The sequence below is a fragment of the Kogia breviceps genome, chromosome 14 (assembly GCF_026419965.1).
Source record: "Kogia breviceps isolate mKogBre1 chromosome 14, mKogBre1 haplotype 1, whole genome shotgun sequence".
Lineage (NCBI taxonomy): Eukaryota > Metazoa > Chordata > Mammalia > Artiodactyla > Physeteridae > Kogia > Kogia breviceps.
This window is the reverse complement of record NC_081323.1, coordinates 49221621-49237197: the sequence shown is the minus strand read 5'-3', so window position 1 is coordinate 49237197 and position 15577 is coordinate 49221621.

Sequence of the window (15577 nt, the reverse complement as noted above, 5' to 3'; positions counted from 1 at the left end):
TGGCTGTGGGAAAGGAAAGCACATTGGGAGGGGGGAACCTGCTAAAAATGGAAAATTAGACTAGGAACCTACATAACAACCATAACCCTAGATGTAATTCTGAGAGGGGAATTAACTACCCCCCAAAATGAGTAGTTAGAAACATGCAGACTGCCTGTGTAAAAGATGAAATCAAGCCAGCCAGGAAAGGGGAAAGGAGAGGGCCTATGGAAAAAGTAAAGCCAAACTAAGAAATGGAGCAGCATATCCAGAAGAGGCAGAAGACAAGCCTAGCTCTGAAAATAATCACCATCAGTGTCTTGAAGAAACTTTCCAGTAACTGTGTGGTATTCTTGAAAACATGCATAAAGACAGGGCTTTTAAGTGTCAGGGGACAAAAATCCTGATGAGATTATAGATAATTATGCAAAGGCTCCTGGGGATGAGAATAGCAGAAATGTACAAGATTGCAAAAGATTTAAATCCTTTAAAGGACTTAACTAACTTTACAAATGCTGAACTTAAAATCACATTAAAAGGCAGTAAAGAGCTTACTTTATGATGTAGAGACATGAATAAATGACACACTGTACAAATCTGAGAATACAGAAAAAAGACAAATGATATGAAAATGATAGAGAGGATATAATACAAACAGAGGATGGAGAATGGAAAACTTAAACATGGAGAAATCTTAAAGGAAAGACCAAAACAAATGAGTTACAAATTTTCCCTCATTTTTATCTTTATGAAATTAAGATGCATCTCATATCTTATAATTTGCCTGCCATTCCCCTCTTCCCCCAAAACACTTTTTCTGTGGTGTACATTTTCAACTGATGTCAGTTTAGAATCAAGGAAATATGTCAATGGAAAAAAAATTTCCTTAGCTAAAGACAGATCCAAGATTGAAAATGCTCACTTGAGTTCCAAGGAATATAAGTAGGAAAAATTCAAAATTAAAGATTTCTTGGCAAAAACTTTTAACTCTTAGAGAAAAAAAATCCTGCAAGCATCCAGTCCTAAACATCAAATTACCCACAAAAGAGCAAATGCTAGGCTCCCTTACTGCTGCTCCCCAACACCAAGGGTTGAAAGGTCACATGTAACTGAGCAGGACCCTGTGCGACCTTCCCAGTGCAGGCCCTTTCCCCATACCCTCTGCTTTAGCTCCTCTCTGAAGTACCTAGATAATAGTATATAAGGCATATTCCTGAGTTGTTTTACAGCTGTGAAAACTCCCCATCAGATGGAAGAGGTTAACTACTTGATGAGCATGAGCATGTAGCCCTCAGACCTACTGGTGCCTAAGGATTAATAAAGTTAACCCCTGTGACACTTTCCTGTTACTGGCAACAAAAAAGAGAATTGTGCAGGAGCTGATCACATACCCTGCGATACCCCCTCTCTCATCTGGCCTTTAAAAATTCTTTGCTGAATCCCTTCAGGGAGTTTGGGGTCTTTTGGGACATGAGTCACCTGTCTCCTTTCATGGCCCTGCAATAAACCTTTCTCTGCTTCAAACTCTGATGTTTTGGTTTGTTTGGCCTCACTGTGTGTTGGGCACATAAACTTGGGCTAACACACAGAGGCTGAAATTTGTGGCTCAGGAATTTTTTACTCATCAAGTTGTTCATATGTAATAACTATAAAAAGACATTGCTGGGCTATAGATGTATCAGTCAGGGTTCTCCAGAGAACAGAAAAGGAGAGAGAGAGGGAGAGAGAGAGAGAGATCTATTTTAAGAAATTGGCCCATGCAATTGTGAAGCCTGGCAAGAGTGCAATCTATCAAACAGCCTGACAACTTGGGAACTCAGGCAGGATTTCTATGTTAGTCTTGAGGCAGAATTCCTTCTTTTTGGAGAAGCCTGAGTTTTAGTTCTTAAGGACTTCAACTGTTTGGATGAGGCCCACCCACATTATGGAACTGAGCAGGACCATATGAGGCCTTCCCAGTATTGACCCCACCCATGTCCTCTGCCTGCCTTTTCTCTGCAGAAAAACTTTAGTCAAAGAATAAATGTAATCAGAGAAGTGAGAAAATGAAGAAAGAGGAAAACAGTCAAGCAGGACAAAATAATACTTTAGCCATTAAACAAAGTCAAGGACCTTTAGTTCTTCCTAAAGAACTATAGATAATATTCTGAGGTCATGTCCTTTGAGCTGTTTTGCAGATACTGAAACCTCCACCATGTGGAAGAAGTTAATTGTATGCTGCCCACAAATACATAGACCCCCAGACCAGGAGGTTGATAATTCTGACTCCTGATTACTATACTTTAACACCATCTAATCAGAAGAATGTCCACACATCCCACAAACCCCATCCCTCAACCTGTCTTTAAAAACCTTTCCCTGAAAGTCTTCAGGGAGTTTGGGTCTTTTAAGCTCTAGCTGCACTGGACTCCTTGCTTGGTGCCCTGCAATAAACGCTGCACTTTCCTTCACCACAACCCCGTGTCAGTAGATTGGCTTTACTGAGTGCAGGCAGTGGACCCAAGTTTGGTTCTGTAACAATTTCAGTTGGTTGTAAATATTAATTACATCTACAAAATCCCATCAAAGCAATATCTAGACTAGTATTTGACCAAACAACTGGGCACCATAGCTTAGCCAAGTTGACATAACATTAACAATCACACAAGGATTCACAAAATATATCAGCCTTCTCTAAAACAAGTGTCTTAAAAGTATTTTCTAAATACGAAACATAAATTTGAGAAAACCATGGTAAAAAGACACAGAAATCAGTTAAAGTAAAAGCCTGAAAAATGTACTTCTGTTTCTAGAATTGAATGAAAAAGCCAAAAATATTCTTGAAATGAAAGGGCTCTAATATTAAAAATAGTGTAGGAACTACAATTTAGATGTAAATCCCAGATTATGTTAACAGAGAAAAAGGAGGAAAAAGAAAATGAAGGGCTCATCTAAGGTTGAGAACATAAAAATGTACCAGTATATAAGCTTGAGTCTGAGATTTGTTGGGAAAACATACTTTAAATAATTATTTCAAAACTCTAAATTAACAAATAGTAGAATTTTAAAAATGATACATTACCTTCCAAATTAATGATGAAAGTATAATCTTGCCCTGGTAGATTATGCATACCTGCTACTGTCAATATCATTTGAGTCCTATGTCCCTGCATCAGTAATTCACACCTGGTAAGAACTAAGCCATGTTTCTCAATCCCTGACTGCACATTAGAATCACCTGGAGAGCTTGTACACATCCTGATGCCCAAGTGGCGCCCCATACCAATTGCATCAGAATCTCTTGAGATGGGGCCCAGTCACCAGCAGTTTTCATAACTGCCCAAGTGATTCCAAATTTGTTCAGCCAAGTTTAAAAACCCCTGGCCTTGGCCCTTTCTTATGTTTTGGGGGGAGGGGCATTCTACTTTAACATAAAATTTATGCAGTTGCTTGCCCTTCTACTATTCCTTTGTGTCACCTTTTCAGTTATCGTTGATTATTTGGTTACAATCTACAGCTCCCTACTCACAGTACAGTCCAAGGACCAGCAGCCTCAACATCTCTTGGGAGCTTGTTGAGAATACACTTGTTTCATGGCCCTGCCTTCCTTAAGTGGCCTTCTTGATTCCTAATCTTCCCTTCTTCAATCAACTAACAGAATACTCTTTCCAAAACACGAATCTGATCATGCCATAACTCACTCTATAAAGAATCAGAAACTCAATCTGCCCTCTATACTAAAATCTAAGATATTGAAAATGGAATTCAGAATTCTCTAAAGATGGTCCTCTTTACCTTGCCCTATACTTCCTTCTCAGCCTCATTTTCTCAGGAAATGAGGCTGAGAAGAAAGTGTTAGCCATTAAACAAAATCAAGGACCTCCTAACTCCAGGCCATTAACCATTCACCAAATAGGATAAGCACTTTCACACTTCAGATCTTGGGATAATGTTTTCCTTAGCTGAGAATGCCTCTTGCAGCATTTTCTCATTAATTCTTAGTCTTTCTTCGAGGTTCAATTTATTTATTTATTTATATTATTATTATTTTTTTTTACGGTACGCGGGCCTCTCACTGTTGTGGCCTCTCCCCTTGTGGAGCACAGGCTCCGGACGCGCAGGCTCAGCGGCCATGGCTCACAGGCCCAGCCGCTCCGTGGCATGTGGGATCTTCCCGGACCGGGGCACAAACCCGTGTGCCCTGCATCGGCAGGCGGACTCTCAACCACTGCGCCACCAGGGAAGCCCTCGACGTTCAATTTAGATGCCACCTCTGCTATGAAGACTTTACCAATCTCTCAGTCAAAAGGAATTTCTTTTTTGTTCTTTCTCATAGCCCTGGTTACATTCAATCTTATGTGTTGACCTGTCTGTTTTTAGCCTAGATTGTTAATTCTTTGAGGGAATTAATAATTCCCTTTAACCCCTGTTCTGCCAGTGAGTGCTTCTAAAACAAATGTTGTGGGTCACATTTCAAATGCCTGTAGGTGAATTCTTTTATCAGGGTCAACCCACCTCACATTCCATGAGCACTTCAGAGTGCAAGACCAGCCCACACTATTTCAACTAGAGTATTTATTGCAAAAAGTCTCTAACTTTGGCTTATTAAACAACTCCTTGATATTTTATGGAATTTCCATGCTCTCTCATCATCTTCATCTTTTATTCCACACTGGTGGAGTGCTTGCTCTGTCCTGACATTTTCTTCATTTCACTCACATTGACACTTCCTTTCTGGGGGCCCAGTTTGTCTAAGATGGATTCAAGGAATGGATCAACTTTCTAAGGATGATGACTTAACTTCTTATAAATCTAAGGACAATATTGGAAGCTCAAATTAAATGTCTAAACAACTGCCCAGGAATGTTTGCTTTGGGATTGGGTGTGAGATATCGGTGTCAACTGATTAAAACGCTGAAGTTTTTTGGCAATTTCCACGTGCCTGCAGGTAATTTAACAGCAGAGCAAAGCTATCTCTACTCCGGAATCATGCTAATCAAACAGTCACAGATTCCTGCAAGACCATCTGTAGCCCAGGGCTCTGACAAGCTAGGACACAACCCAAGCAGTCCAACTGTGACTGCCAGGTGCCTAATGCTTGGACTAAACACACCAAAAGTTGACAGAGGTGATTCTGGAGGTTACAAGGTCCTAGATAAAAGCTATCTACAAGGACAATATATTTTTCCCAAATATTTTTGCCTTTCTGCATAATCTGATACAAATATTCTACTCACATCATGCTCTCTCCATCTTGTAGACAACTTGTTTACTATTGTGGTATAATAATGTTATTTTATTTGTACAGAGCCCCCAGGCCAAGTTCCCAAGCACTAGAAACCAGACTCTATGCTTGTCCTCTTGATCAAGCCCCCACTCTGTATTCCATCAAACAGAGAGAATAAACCAAGACAGAGGAAGAGATGAGATCTGAGAAACAGAGATTCCAACACAAGAGAAAGGCAAAGGGAATTTGAAAATGACAGTAATGAGAAGTCTCAATATTACAGCTGCTCACCTGGCCTAATGTGTTACCAACTCAGAGAAGAGGAGAATGGAGGTTCCAGAGGACTCACCTCCAAGAAAGAAATAGAAACCATATATTACTTAGTGTGACTGTTTTTTTGAAAATCATACTGAGAAGCTACTTGAAGATATAGGAAGAGTTAACAAAAGGTGAAAAGAAGTCTAAGCAAATTAAAAACAAGGCAATCTTTAACTTCAGGAAAAATGAAAAGGAAAAAAAACCACCCATTGTAGTAAGCTACAATGCTCAATTGTGAATAATATTTGTATAAGCATAACAATGTGAACATAGAATTGTATTTAGACCAAAATAATAATATTATATTAATAAAAGCTAACATTAGGAGATTTTAATTCAATGTTTTTGGTCCAAGACAAATCAAATGAACAAAAATTTACTAAGGGTAAACAAAATAAACAACAATGTAAATATAGATGGAACTCTGTACCCTAGAGTGAATATATATTCTTCACAAGTCCACATGATCATTCATGATAATTGGCCACATATTAACCCACAAGAAAAGTTCAATAAATTCTAAGAACCAGAAACAATACTGACAACATTCTCTGATAACATTACAATAAAACTAGATATTAATAACATCAGGAAAAAAACCCTGAGAATTAAAAATAAAATCCTATTTTAAACTCTTGCTACTCACATAGTAGTTTGTAGACAGAAACATCTGCATCCCTTTGGGCTTGTTAGAGATAAAGATTCTCAGATGTCCCAGACCTTCTGAGTCAGCATCTGAATTTTACAAAATACACAGGGGACTTGCAAGTGTATTCAACTTTATCTAGTGCTATGGACTGTGGACTGAATGTTTTTTTTCCCTCAAAATTTATATGTTAAAATCTAAAAATCTGTGTGATGGTACTTGAAAGTAGGGCCTTTGAGAAGTAATTAGGTCATGAGGGTAAAGCCCTCACAAATGGGATTGGTGCCCTTTTAAGAAGGGGCCAGACCTAGTTCACCTTCTTTCTGCCATGTAAGTATACAAGAAGTCAGCCATCTGCAAACCAGAAGAGAGTCCTCACCAATCCAATGATGCTGGTACCCCGGTCTCAGACTTCCTGCCTCCAGAACTGTGAGAAATACATTTCTGTTTTTGATAAGCCACTCAGCTTATGATATTTTGTTTTAGCAGCCTGAGTTGAGACACCCTTGTTTCCAGAAAATAATGATAATTAAAATAAACACCAGAACTATGGTTCAAAAACAGAGCAGAGCTCAAATAAAAATTTTAGTCTTAAATTTTTATATTAATAAAAGCAAAACAAAGAAAATCAATGCATTAAATATCCAACTGAAAAATATTAGGGAAATATACATTATAAACTAAAAGAAAAAGAAAACACAAAATAAATTAAAAGAAGGAAGACTTCATAATGATAAAAGCAGAAATGAATAAGTTAGAAAAACAGAATTCACAAATTAAAATCTATTATTCTTAAAAGAAAAAATTAATAAAATAGATTGACAAATAGAAAATTTAATCAAGCAAAAAGAGAAGAAATACAAAGTAAGAAAAGGTATAAAACAAATAACATCAACAACAAAGTAAAATTTTAAAATTAGACTTATTTGCACAATTCTATGCCAGTAGCTTGGATTTTGGAATATGGAAATGTAAATGAAATTTTAAAATTTGATGAAATAAATAATTTTCATGGAAAATATAATTCACTAAACCTAATCCCAGAAGAAAGACAAGTATCATAGAGGTGAAAACTATATGTACCAATTTCTATTAAAGAAATAGAGAAAGTTTTAAATGAATAAGCCTCCATCAACTCACAGAACATACACACAGGCCCAGATAGTTTCCCATAAGAATTCTACCAAGTCTCTGAAAAATAGATCACTAGAATGCTATTTTAACTAACCTGGGCTTTAAAAAAATAATAAAAGTTTCCAAATTATGTTTTAAATGAGTGTAACATTGACACCAAAACATGGAAAAATTGTACTAAAAAACAGTATGCATTAATCTCACTTACAAATATATATTAAAGTTTTAAATATAACAACAATTAGAACCAAGAAATTCATTAAGAGAATAGGAGCATGACCAAGAAGGATTTGTTCCAGAAATGCAAGAATGGCTTAGTGTTAGGAAAGGCAGTAATATTAATAGATTTTAGGAGAAAAAAACTTTAACATATTGATGCTGAAAAGGCATTTGACCCATTCTTAAATTTTTAAAATCATTTAAAACAGGAATTAATAAATACAAAAATTAGGAACACAATAAGGATGCCCACTTTCATTTAACATTGCACTGGAGGTATTAGCTACTCCTATTGGACAAAAGAAAAATATTCAAGTAGAAACATTGGAAAAGAGAAGGTTAAATTATCACTCTTTGTGGATGGTATGACTCTTACCAGGGAAATCTAAAAGAATTACCTAAAAACCTCAATGAACAAAAAGAGACTAAAGTAAATAAATATGGTATAAAAATTATTATGTAAAAATCCATAGTTTTCATATATAACAACAGCAATGAATTAGAAAATATGACAGAGATTATTTTGTTTATAATAGCAGCAATAGATATAAATACCTAAATATAAACTTAACAAGAAATAAGTAAAACTTTATGTGGAAAAGCTTAAAATACTCCTGAAATACCCAAAATAGACACAGATTCTCTATTCTAAGAATCTATTGGTTTAAATAATTGACTACCCAATGTCTATGATTATCTAATCACTCCCTTTCAGGATGGACATGTGACCAAAGCTGGCCAATGAGATGTGAAACAATATCTGCTGGTATGGCAAAAGTTTCTCACTCTTTAAAGGAGACCCAAGGATGATGCATATTCTTCATTTCTCCAGATCTTATCATGTCCAGGTGCTTGAAACTGATGATGTTGCTTTGCAACTACACTAGGGCCAGGCTAAGTGCAAAGCCAGCACAACCAGGATGCCAAGGGGAGTTCTGGTATGAACTAGGCTTCTTGATGACGCTTGAAGCACTGATTATGCTGTGCTTGGAGCCAACACCTGTGGACTGACTTCCTGTTATATAAGTCAGTAAATGTCCTTATGTTTTAGTCCATTTAAAGCAGGTTTTTCTGTTACTTGCTGCCAAAGGATTATCGCTGACACAATCTGTGAACTCCTTTCCCAGAACAAAACTTCCAGAATTACTATCGCTTTATAATGGTTTAATATTATAGTGAGCTTGTCTGGAGTTGAGGGAATAATTCTTTAAAAACTTCCTTAATTTTCTCAAGTGATTTAATAAGATAATTCCTATTGAGTCAATTAATTGTAGTCATCTAAATTTCTTTAAAAATTTCCATTTCAATGATTTTCCAAATTTATTAAAAATCAAGTATAGATTTTATTATGTTTTACAACTTCTATATAAATTCTAACCTTTTTTTTCTTTTTTTGTTTTGATTATGGGGCTTTCTTATTAGATTTTCCAGCAGCTGGCCCATTTTATTGATTCTTTTTTTTTTTTTTTTTTTTTTTTTTTTTGTGGTACGCGGGCCTCTCACTGTTGTGGCCTCTCTGTTGCGGAGCACAGGCTCCAGACGCACAGGCTCAGTGGCCATGGCTCATGGGCCCAGCTGCTCCGTGGCAGGTGGGATCTTCCCGGACTGGGACACGAACCCACATCCCCTGCATCGGCAGGCGGACTCTCAACCACCGCACCACCAGGGAAGCCCTTTATTGATTCTTTGTAAAAACACTTTCCTGGAATTCACTATCTCTTCATGCCATTGTTTTCCTGCTGCTGGTTTATTTATTTTTTAATTTTATGATTTTATTATTTCTTTTTAATTCCTTGGATACATTTTTCTATTTTTCATTTTTTTTACTTGAAATAATTTATTTTCTTGCTTTCACTTTTAGAAATATATTTAGCATTACAAATTACTTGAGAACAACTTTATGCATATCCCATAATTTTAAATATAAATTATCCTGATTCTCATTATTTTCCAATTAGCTGTTTTCATACCCTTGATTTCTTCCTTAGTCAAATAATTATTCAAGGGAATTCCCTAGTGGTCCAGTGGTTAGGACTCTGCGCTCTCACTGCAGAAGGCCTGGGTTCAGTCCTTGGATGGGGAACTAAGATCCTGCATGCTGTGTGGCATGACCAAAAAAATAAATAAATAAATTCAAAAGAGTGTGCATAAATGTAGTCTTATCTTTTGCTATTAGTTTCTAGTTATGTTATAATTTTGCTTAAGAATATAGATTGCATATATTCATCTTTCTGACATAATTTTTGTTATTTGCTTATGCTATTTCAGATTTTTTAATTTAAAAAACTCTGATCATTTAGCAAAACTGTGCATTTTACAATGTAAATAATATATATATAATAAAACAAATGGTAATTTTACAATACAAATTTTGAAATAGTCCTGAATTCTACTTTACTATTCATATTGTTCCAATCATTTACACCATAATGCCATATATTATGAGGGCAAATACAACAGTTTGAAGAACTGCTGCTGGAAATTTTAGGGGTAGAATGTACAACTAAGCATAAGAGTACTGCCCAGGATCATGGATTTGTTGCAATAGGAATCTACAGGAGGGAGGAAGCTGCTTGTGAATGTCAAAAGAACAGAAAATACTATAACTGTAGTGGGGTTGACTGTCCTGCTGAGAGCTCTACATGGTGTCTGGCATCCAGGAGCTACTTAATAATTGTTTCCTCCATGAAAGAGTAGATTTTCCCCCCCCAGAATGTTTGGTTGCATACGGCCCATGCCAAAGGTAGTAGAGTTAGTTAGCTCTGGGGGTGGTGGGTGAGGAGGAAGACTGGGTAAGAAAAGATGGCCCCAGGGGCTATCTTGAATTATAGTAATCCCTAGGTAGTCAAAGCATCCCCAGAGGGATTGGTTCCAGACCCTCAGCAGATACCAAAAGCCATGGATGCTAACTAAAGTCTCTAGCATTTGCATATAACCTATGGATACCCTCCCATATACATTATTTTTTAAATTTTTTTGAATTTTATTTTATTTATATAGCAGGTTCTTATTACTTATCTATTTTATACATATTAGTGTATATATGTCAATCCAAATCTCCCAGTTCATCCCGCTTTCCACCCTTGGTGTCCATATGTTTGTTCTCTACATCTGTGTCTCTATTTCTGCTTTGCGAACTGGTTCATCTGTATCATTTTTCCAGATTCCACATATATGTGTTAATATACGATAATTGTTTTTCTCTTTCTGACTTACTTCACTCTGTATGACAGTCTCTAAGTCCATCCACATCTCTACAAATGACCTAATTTCATTCCTTTTTATTGCTGAGTAATATTCCATTGTAATATATGTGCCACATCTTCTTTATCCATTCATCTGTCGATGGACATTTAGGTTGCTTCCATGACCTGGCTATTGTAAATAGTGCTGCAATGAACATAGGGTTCATGTGACTTTTTGAATTATGGTTTTCTCTGGGTATATGTCCAGTAGTGGGATTGCTGGGTCATGATAGTTCTAGTTTTAGGTTTTTAAGGAACCTCCATACTGTTCTCCATAGTAACTCTATCATTTACATTCCCACTAACAGTGCAACAGGATTTCCTTTTCTCCACACTCTCTCCAGCATTTGTTGTTTGTAGATTTTCTGATGATGGCCACATTCTAACAGCTGTGAGGTGATACCTCACTGTAGTTTTGATTTGCATTTCTCTAATAATTAGTGATGTTGAGCAGCTTTTCATGTGTTTTTTGGACATCTGTCTTCTTTGGGGAAATGTCTATTGAGGTCTTCTGCCCATTTTTGGATTGGGTTGTTTGGTTTTTTAATATTGAACTGCATGAACTGTTTATATATTTTGGAAACTAATCCTTTGTCCCTTGATTCATTTGTAAATAGTTTCTCCCATTCTGTGGGCTGTCTTTTCATCTTCTTTATTGTTTCCTTTGCTGTGCAAAAGCTTTTAAGTTTCATTATGTCCCATTTGTTATTTGGGTTTTATTTCCATTACTGTAGGAGGTGGGTCTAAAAAGATCTTGCTGTGATTTATGTCATAGAATGTTCTGCCTATGTTTTCCTCTAAGAGTTTCATAGTGTCCGGTTTTACATTTAGGTCTTTAATCCACTTTGGGTCTATTTTTGTGTATGGTGTTAAGGAGTGTTCTAATTTCATTCTTTTACATGTAGCTGTTCAGTTTTCCCAGCACCACTTATTGAAGAGAGACTGTCTTTCCTCCATTGTATATCCTTACCTCCTTTGTCATAGATTAGTTGACCATAGGTGCATAGGTTTATCTCTGGGCTTTCTATCCTGTTCCATGGATCTATATTTCTGTTTTTGTGCCAGTACCATATTGTCTTGATTACTATAACTTAGTAGTATACTCTGAAGTCAGGGAGTCTGATTCCTCCAGCTCTGTTTTTTTCCCCTCAAAATTGTTTTGGCTATTAGGGGTCTTTTGTGTCACCATACAAATTTTAAGATTTTTTCTTCTAGTTCTGTAAAAAATGCCACTGGTAATTTGATAAGGATTCCATTGAATCTGTAGATTGCTTTGGGTAGTATAGTCATTTTCACATTGATTCTTCCAGTCCAAGAACATGGTATATCTCTCCATCTGTTTGTGTCATCTTTGATTTCTCTCATCAGTTTCTTATAGTGTTCTGAGTATAGGTCTTTTACCTCCTTAGGTAGGTTTATTCCTGGGTATTTTATTCTTTTTGTTGCAATGGTGAATGTGATTGTTTTCTTAATTTCTCATTCTGATCTTTCATTGTTAGTATATAGGGATGCAAGAGATTTCTGTGCATTAATTTTGTATCCTGCAAATTTACCAAATTCATTGATTAGCTCTAGTGGTTTTCTGGTGGCATCTTTAGGATTATCTATGTATACTATCATGTCATCTACAAACAGTGACAGTTTTACTTCTTCTTTTCCAATTTGTATTTCTTTTATTTCTTTTTCTTCTCTGAATGCCATGGCTAGGACTTCTAAAACTATGTTGAATAATAGTGGTGAGAGTGGGCATCCTTGTCTTGTTCCTGATCTTAGAGGAAATGTTTTCAGTTTTTCACCATTGAGAATGATGTTTGCTGTGGGTTTGTTGTATATGACCTTTATTATCTTGAGGTAGGTTCACTCTATTCGCACTTTCTGGAGAGTTTTTATTGTAAATGGGTGTTGAATTTTGTCAAAAGGTTTTCTGCATCAGTTGAGATGATCATATGGTTTTTATTCTTCAGTTTGTTAATATGGTGTATCACATTGATTGATTTGTGTATATTGAAGAATCCTTGCATCCCTGGGATAAATCCCACTTTATCATGGTGTATGACCCTTTTCATATGTTGTTGGATTCTGTTTGCTAGTATTTAGCTGAGGATTTTTGCATCTATATTCATCAGTGATATTGGTTTGTAATTTTCTTTCTTTTTTTAATAGTATCTTTGTCTGGTTTTGGTATCAGAGTCCTCTCATATACTTTAAATCATCTCTAGATTACTTATAATACTGATACCTGATACAATGTAAATGCTAAGTAAATAGTTGCCATCATGGCAAATTCAAGTTTTGCTCTTTGGAATTTTTTTTCTTAATATTTTCAGTCCGTGGTTGGTTGACTCCATGGATGTGAAACCCACAGATACCAAAAGCTGATTGTATTCATGAGTTGTTGTATGGTCCAGGTAGAGGACAGAGATGGTGCAGCTTATGCAAATCAAACATTTTTTTTTTCCTCAAGGATCCAAAAGTGGATGGTTTTATATTTAAGAATTTATTCTATAAGCACTGGTGTATGTTGGGTAAAGAACATGAAGAACCAAGAGTAATACTGACTCTGTCCATATATGTTGAGCCACTCCATTTCTGAGAGCCCCAGCCCACTTCCAGCTGCCAATATCTGCATCCCTCTGTGTGAGGGATTTCTTCAGGTCTCCTGGGGAGATCCTTTGCCCACACCCATTGCAGGCTCATGGCAAGTGCTGAGGACAGCCCTCAACCAATGACTGAATAAATACCCCAGATCTCATGTTGTTTGTTTTTTTAAAATTAATTAATGAATTTATTTATTTTTGGCTGCATTGGTTCTTCATTGCTGTGTGTGGGGTTTCTCTAGTTGGGGCGAGTGGGGGGCTATTCTTCATTGTGGTGCACGGACTTCTCATTGTGGTGGCTTCTCTTGTGGAGCATGAGCTCTGGGCATGTGCCTTCAATAGATGTGGCACACAGGTTCAGTAGTTGTGGCTCTTGGGCTCTAGAGCACAGGTTTAGTACTTGTGGCACATGGGTTTAGTTGCACTGTGGCATGTGGGGTCTTCCCAGACCAGGGCTCAAACCCATGTCCCCTGCATTGGCAGGCAGATTCTTAACCACAGCACCATCAGGGAAGTCCCTCTCATGCTCTTTGGGTGAAAGGACTGTGAGGCGTGTGCTCTACACTTGCTATCAGAGTTTCCATTCCCTTCCAGCCTGTTGTGGTAGCTGTCCTGGTAACTCCCCCATATTGGCTGCCTTCCTTTCTTTTTCTTGCTGCCCCACTCCCTTGATGGCATTCTTTGCACCTTTCCAAACCTTGTCTGAAAGTCTTCTGGGAAAACCCAAATTAAGACAAACAATGATTCTTATTATTTGTTTTAGCCTCATCAATCTTTGTAAACAAGCATTGCTGGGGGAAGAGGATGAGAAATGTGCAAGCTAAGAAGTCATGCATGGCTGGCTGTAAGTGCATTTGAAGATATCATAGAAATCATTACCACACTGTTTAATCGGCCACAGAAATGTGTTTCAGCAAATCTATGGAGCAGTTAGGGGATACTGCACAGTTCAAATCTCTGATTCTAGGGACCAGTGGTCCACTGGCAGTCTAGTGGCTAAGACTTTGCCTTCCAATGCAGGGGGTGAGGATTTGATCTCTGGTCGGGGAGCTATGATCCCACATGTCTTGCAGCCAAAAAACCAAAACATAAAAGAGAAGCAGTATTGTAACAAATTCAATAAAGACTTTTAAAAAATGGTCCAGGGGCTTCCCTGGTGGCGCAGTGGTTGAGAATCCGCCTGCCGATGCAGGGGTCACGGGTTCGTGCCCTGGTCCGGGAAGATCCCACATGCCGCGGAGCAACTAAGCCCGTGAGCCATGGCCGCTAGGCCTGCGCGTCCGGAGCCTGTGCTCCGCAACAGGAGAGGCCACAGCAGTGAGAGGCCCGCATACCGCAAAAAAAATAAAATAAAAAAATAAATAAATAAATAAATAAATAAAAAATGGTCCACATCAAAAAAAACTAACAAACAACAACAAAAAGAAACCTCACTCTTTAATCAGCTGGATGTACTGAGACCAATGAACAATCTTCCGGTCACTAATTGCCACAGATAATATTAAATCACAACTTCTCCTGCAGTTCTAACTTGAAGATTCTCCACCTGTGCTAAGTGGTTGAGAAGACAGTCCCTCTTAGGTTGACTGATCGGGGGTCCCAACCATGGGCACAAAGGTATATTTGTTACAATTACTATCACTGTTCCTGTCAGAGAAGCAGAGGCTAGATTTATAAGTAATAATAATGATAATGCCCAGAAATTCTTGTGGTTTAGAAAAAGTCTCAAATTTCCTCCAGGAAACACTACCTGAGACCCCCTGAGGTTTGTGCCTATTGTATGTGATCTCATGCTGCCATTTGTTTCCCATATGATGGTCCTTGATCCACTAAATTGTAACAAATATTTTATTTATCTATTCCCCCAAGTATACTCCTTTACACTCCTGGAAAGCAGCAATTTTATATTCTGTTTTTATCTTTGCATGGAGCTTGTCACTTAAAAGGCACAAATACATAGAGAACTGTAACAGGTAAAATAAATGAGAAGAGATCCCCACCTAGACAAAAACTGGAAAATATCTCAATTACACTAAAAAAAATACTCCTTTAAGTATTATGATTAAAAACAAAATCAAATTATTATTAAGGGTTAAAGTTTGTAAATGTCACATTATATTCATGTGGGAAGGAAAGAGAAAGCCAAGTTTAGACACTGAGAGGCTCAAAAACATAACTGTCAGAAATCCTTGAAAAAAATTACTTAAAATTGTATGCCAACTAATAGAAAGAT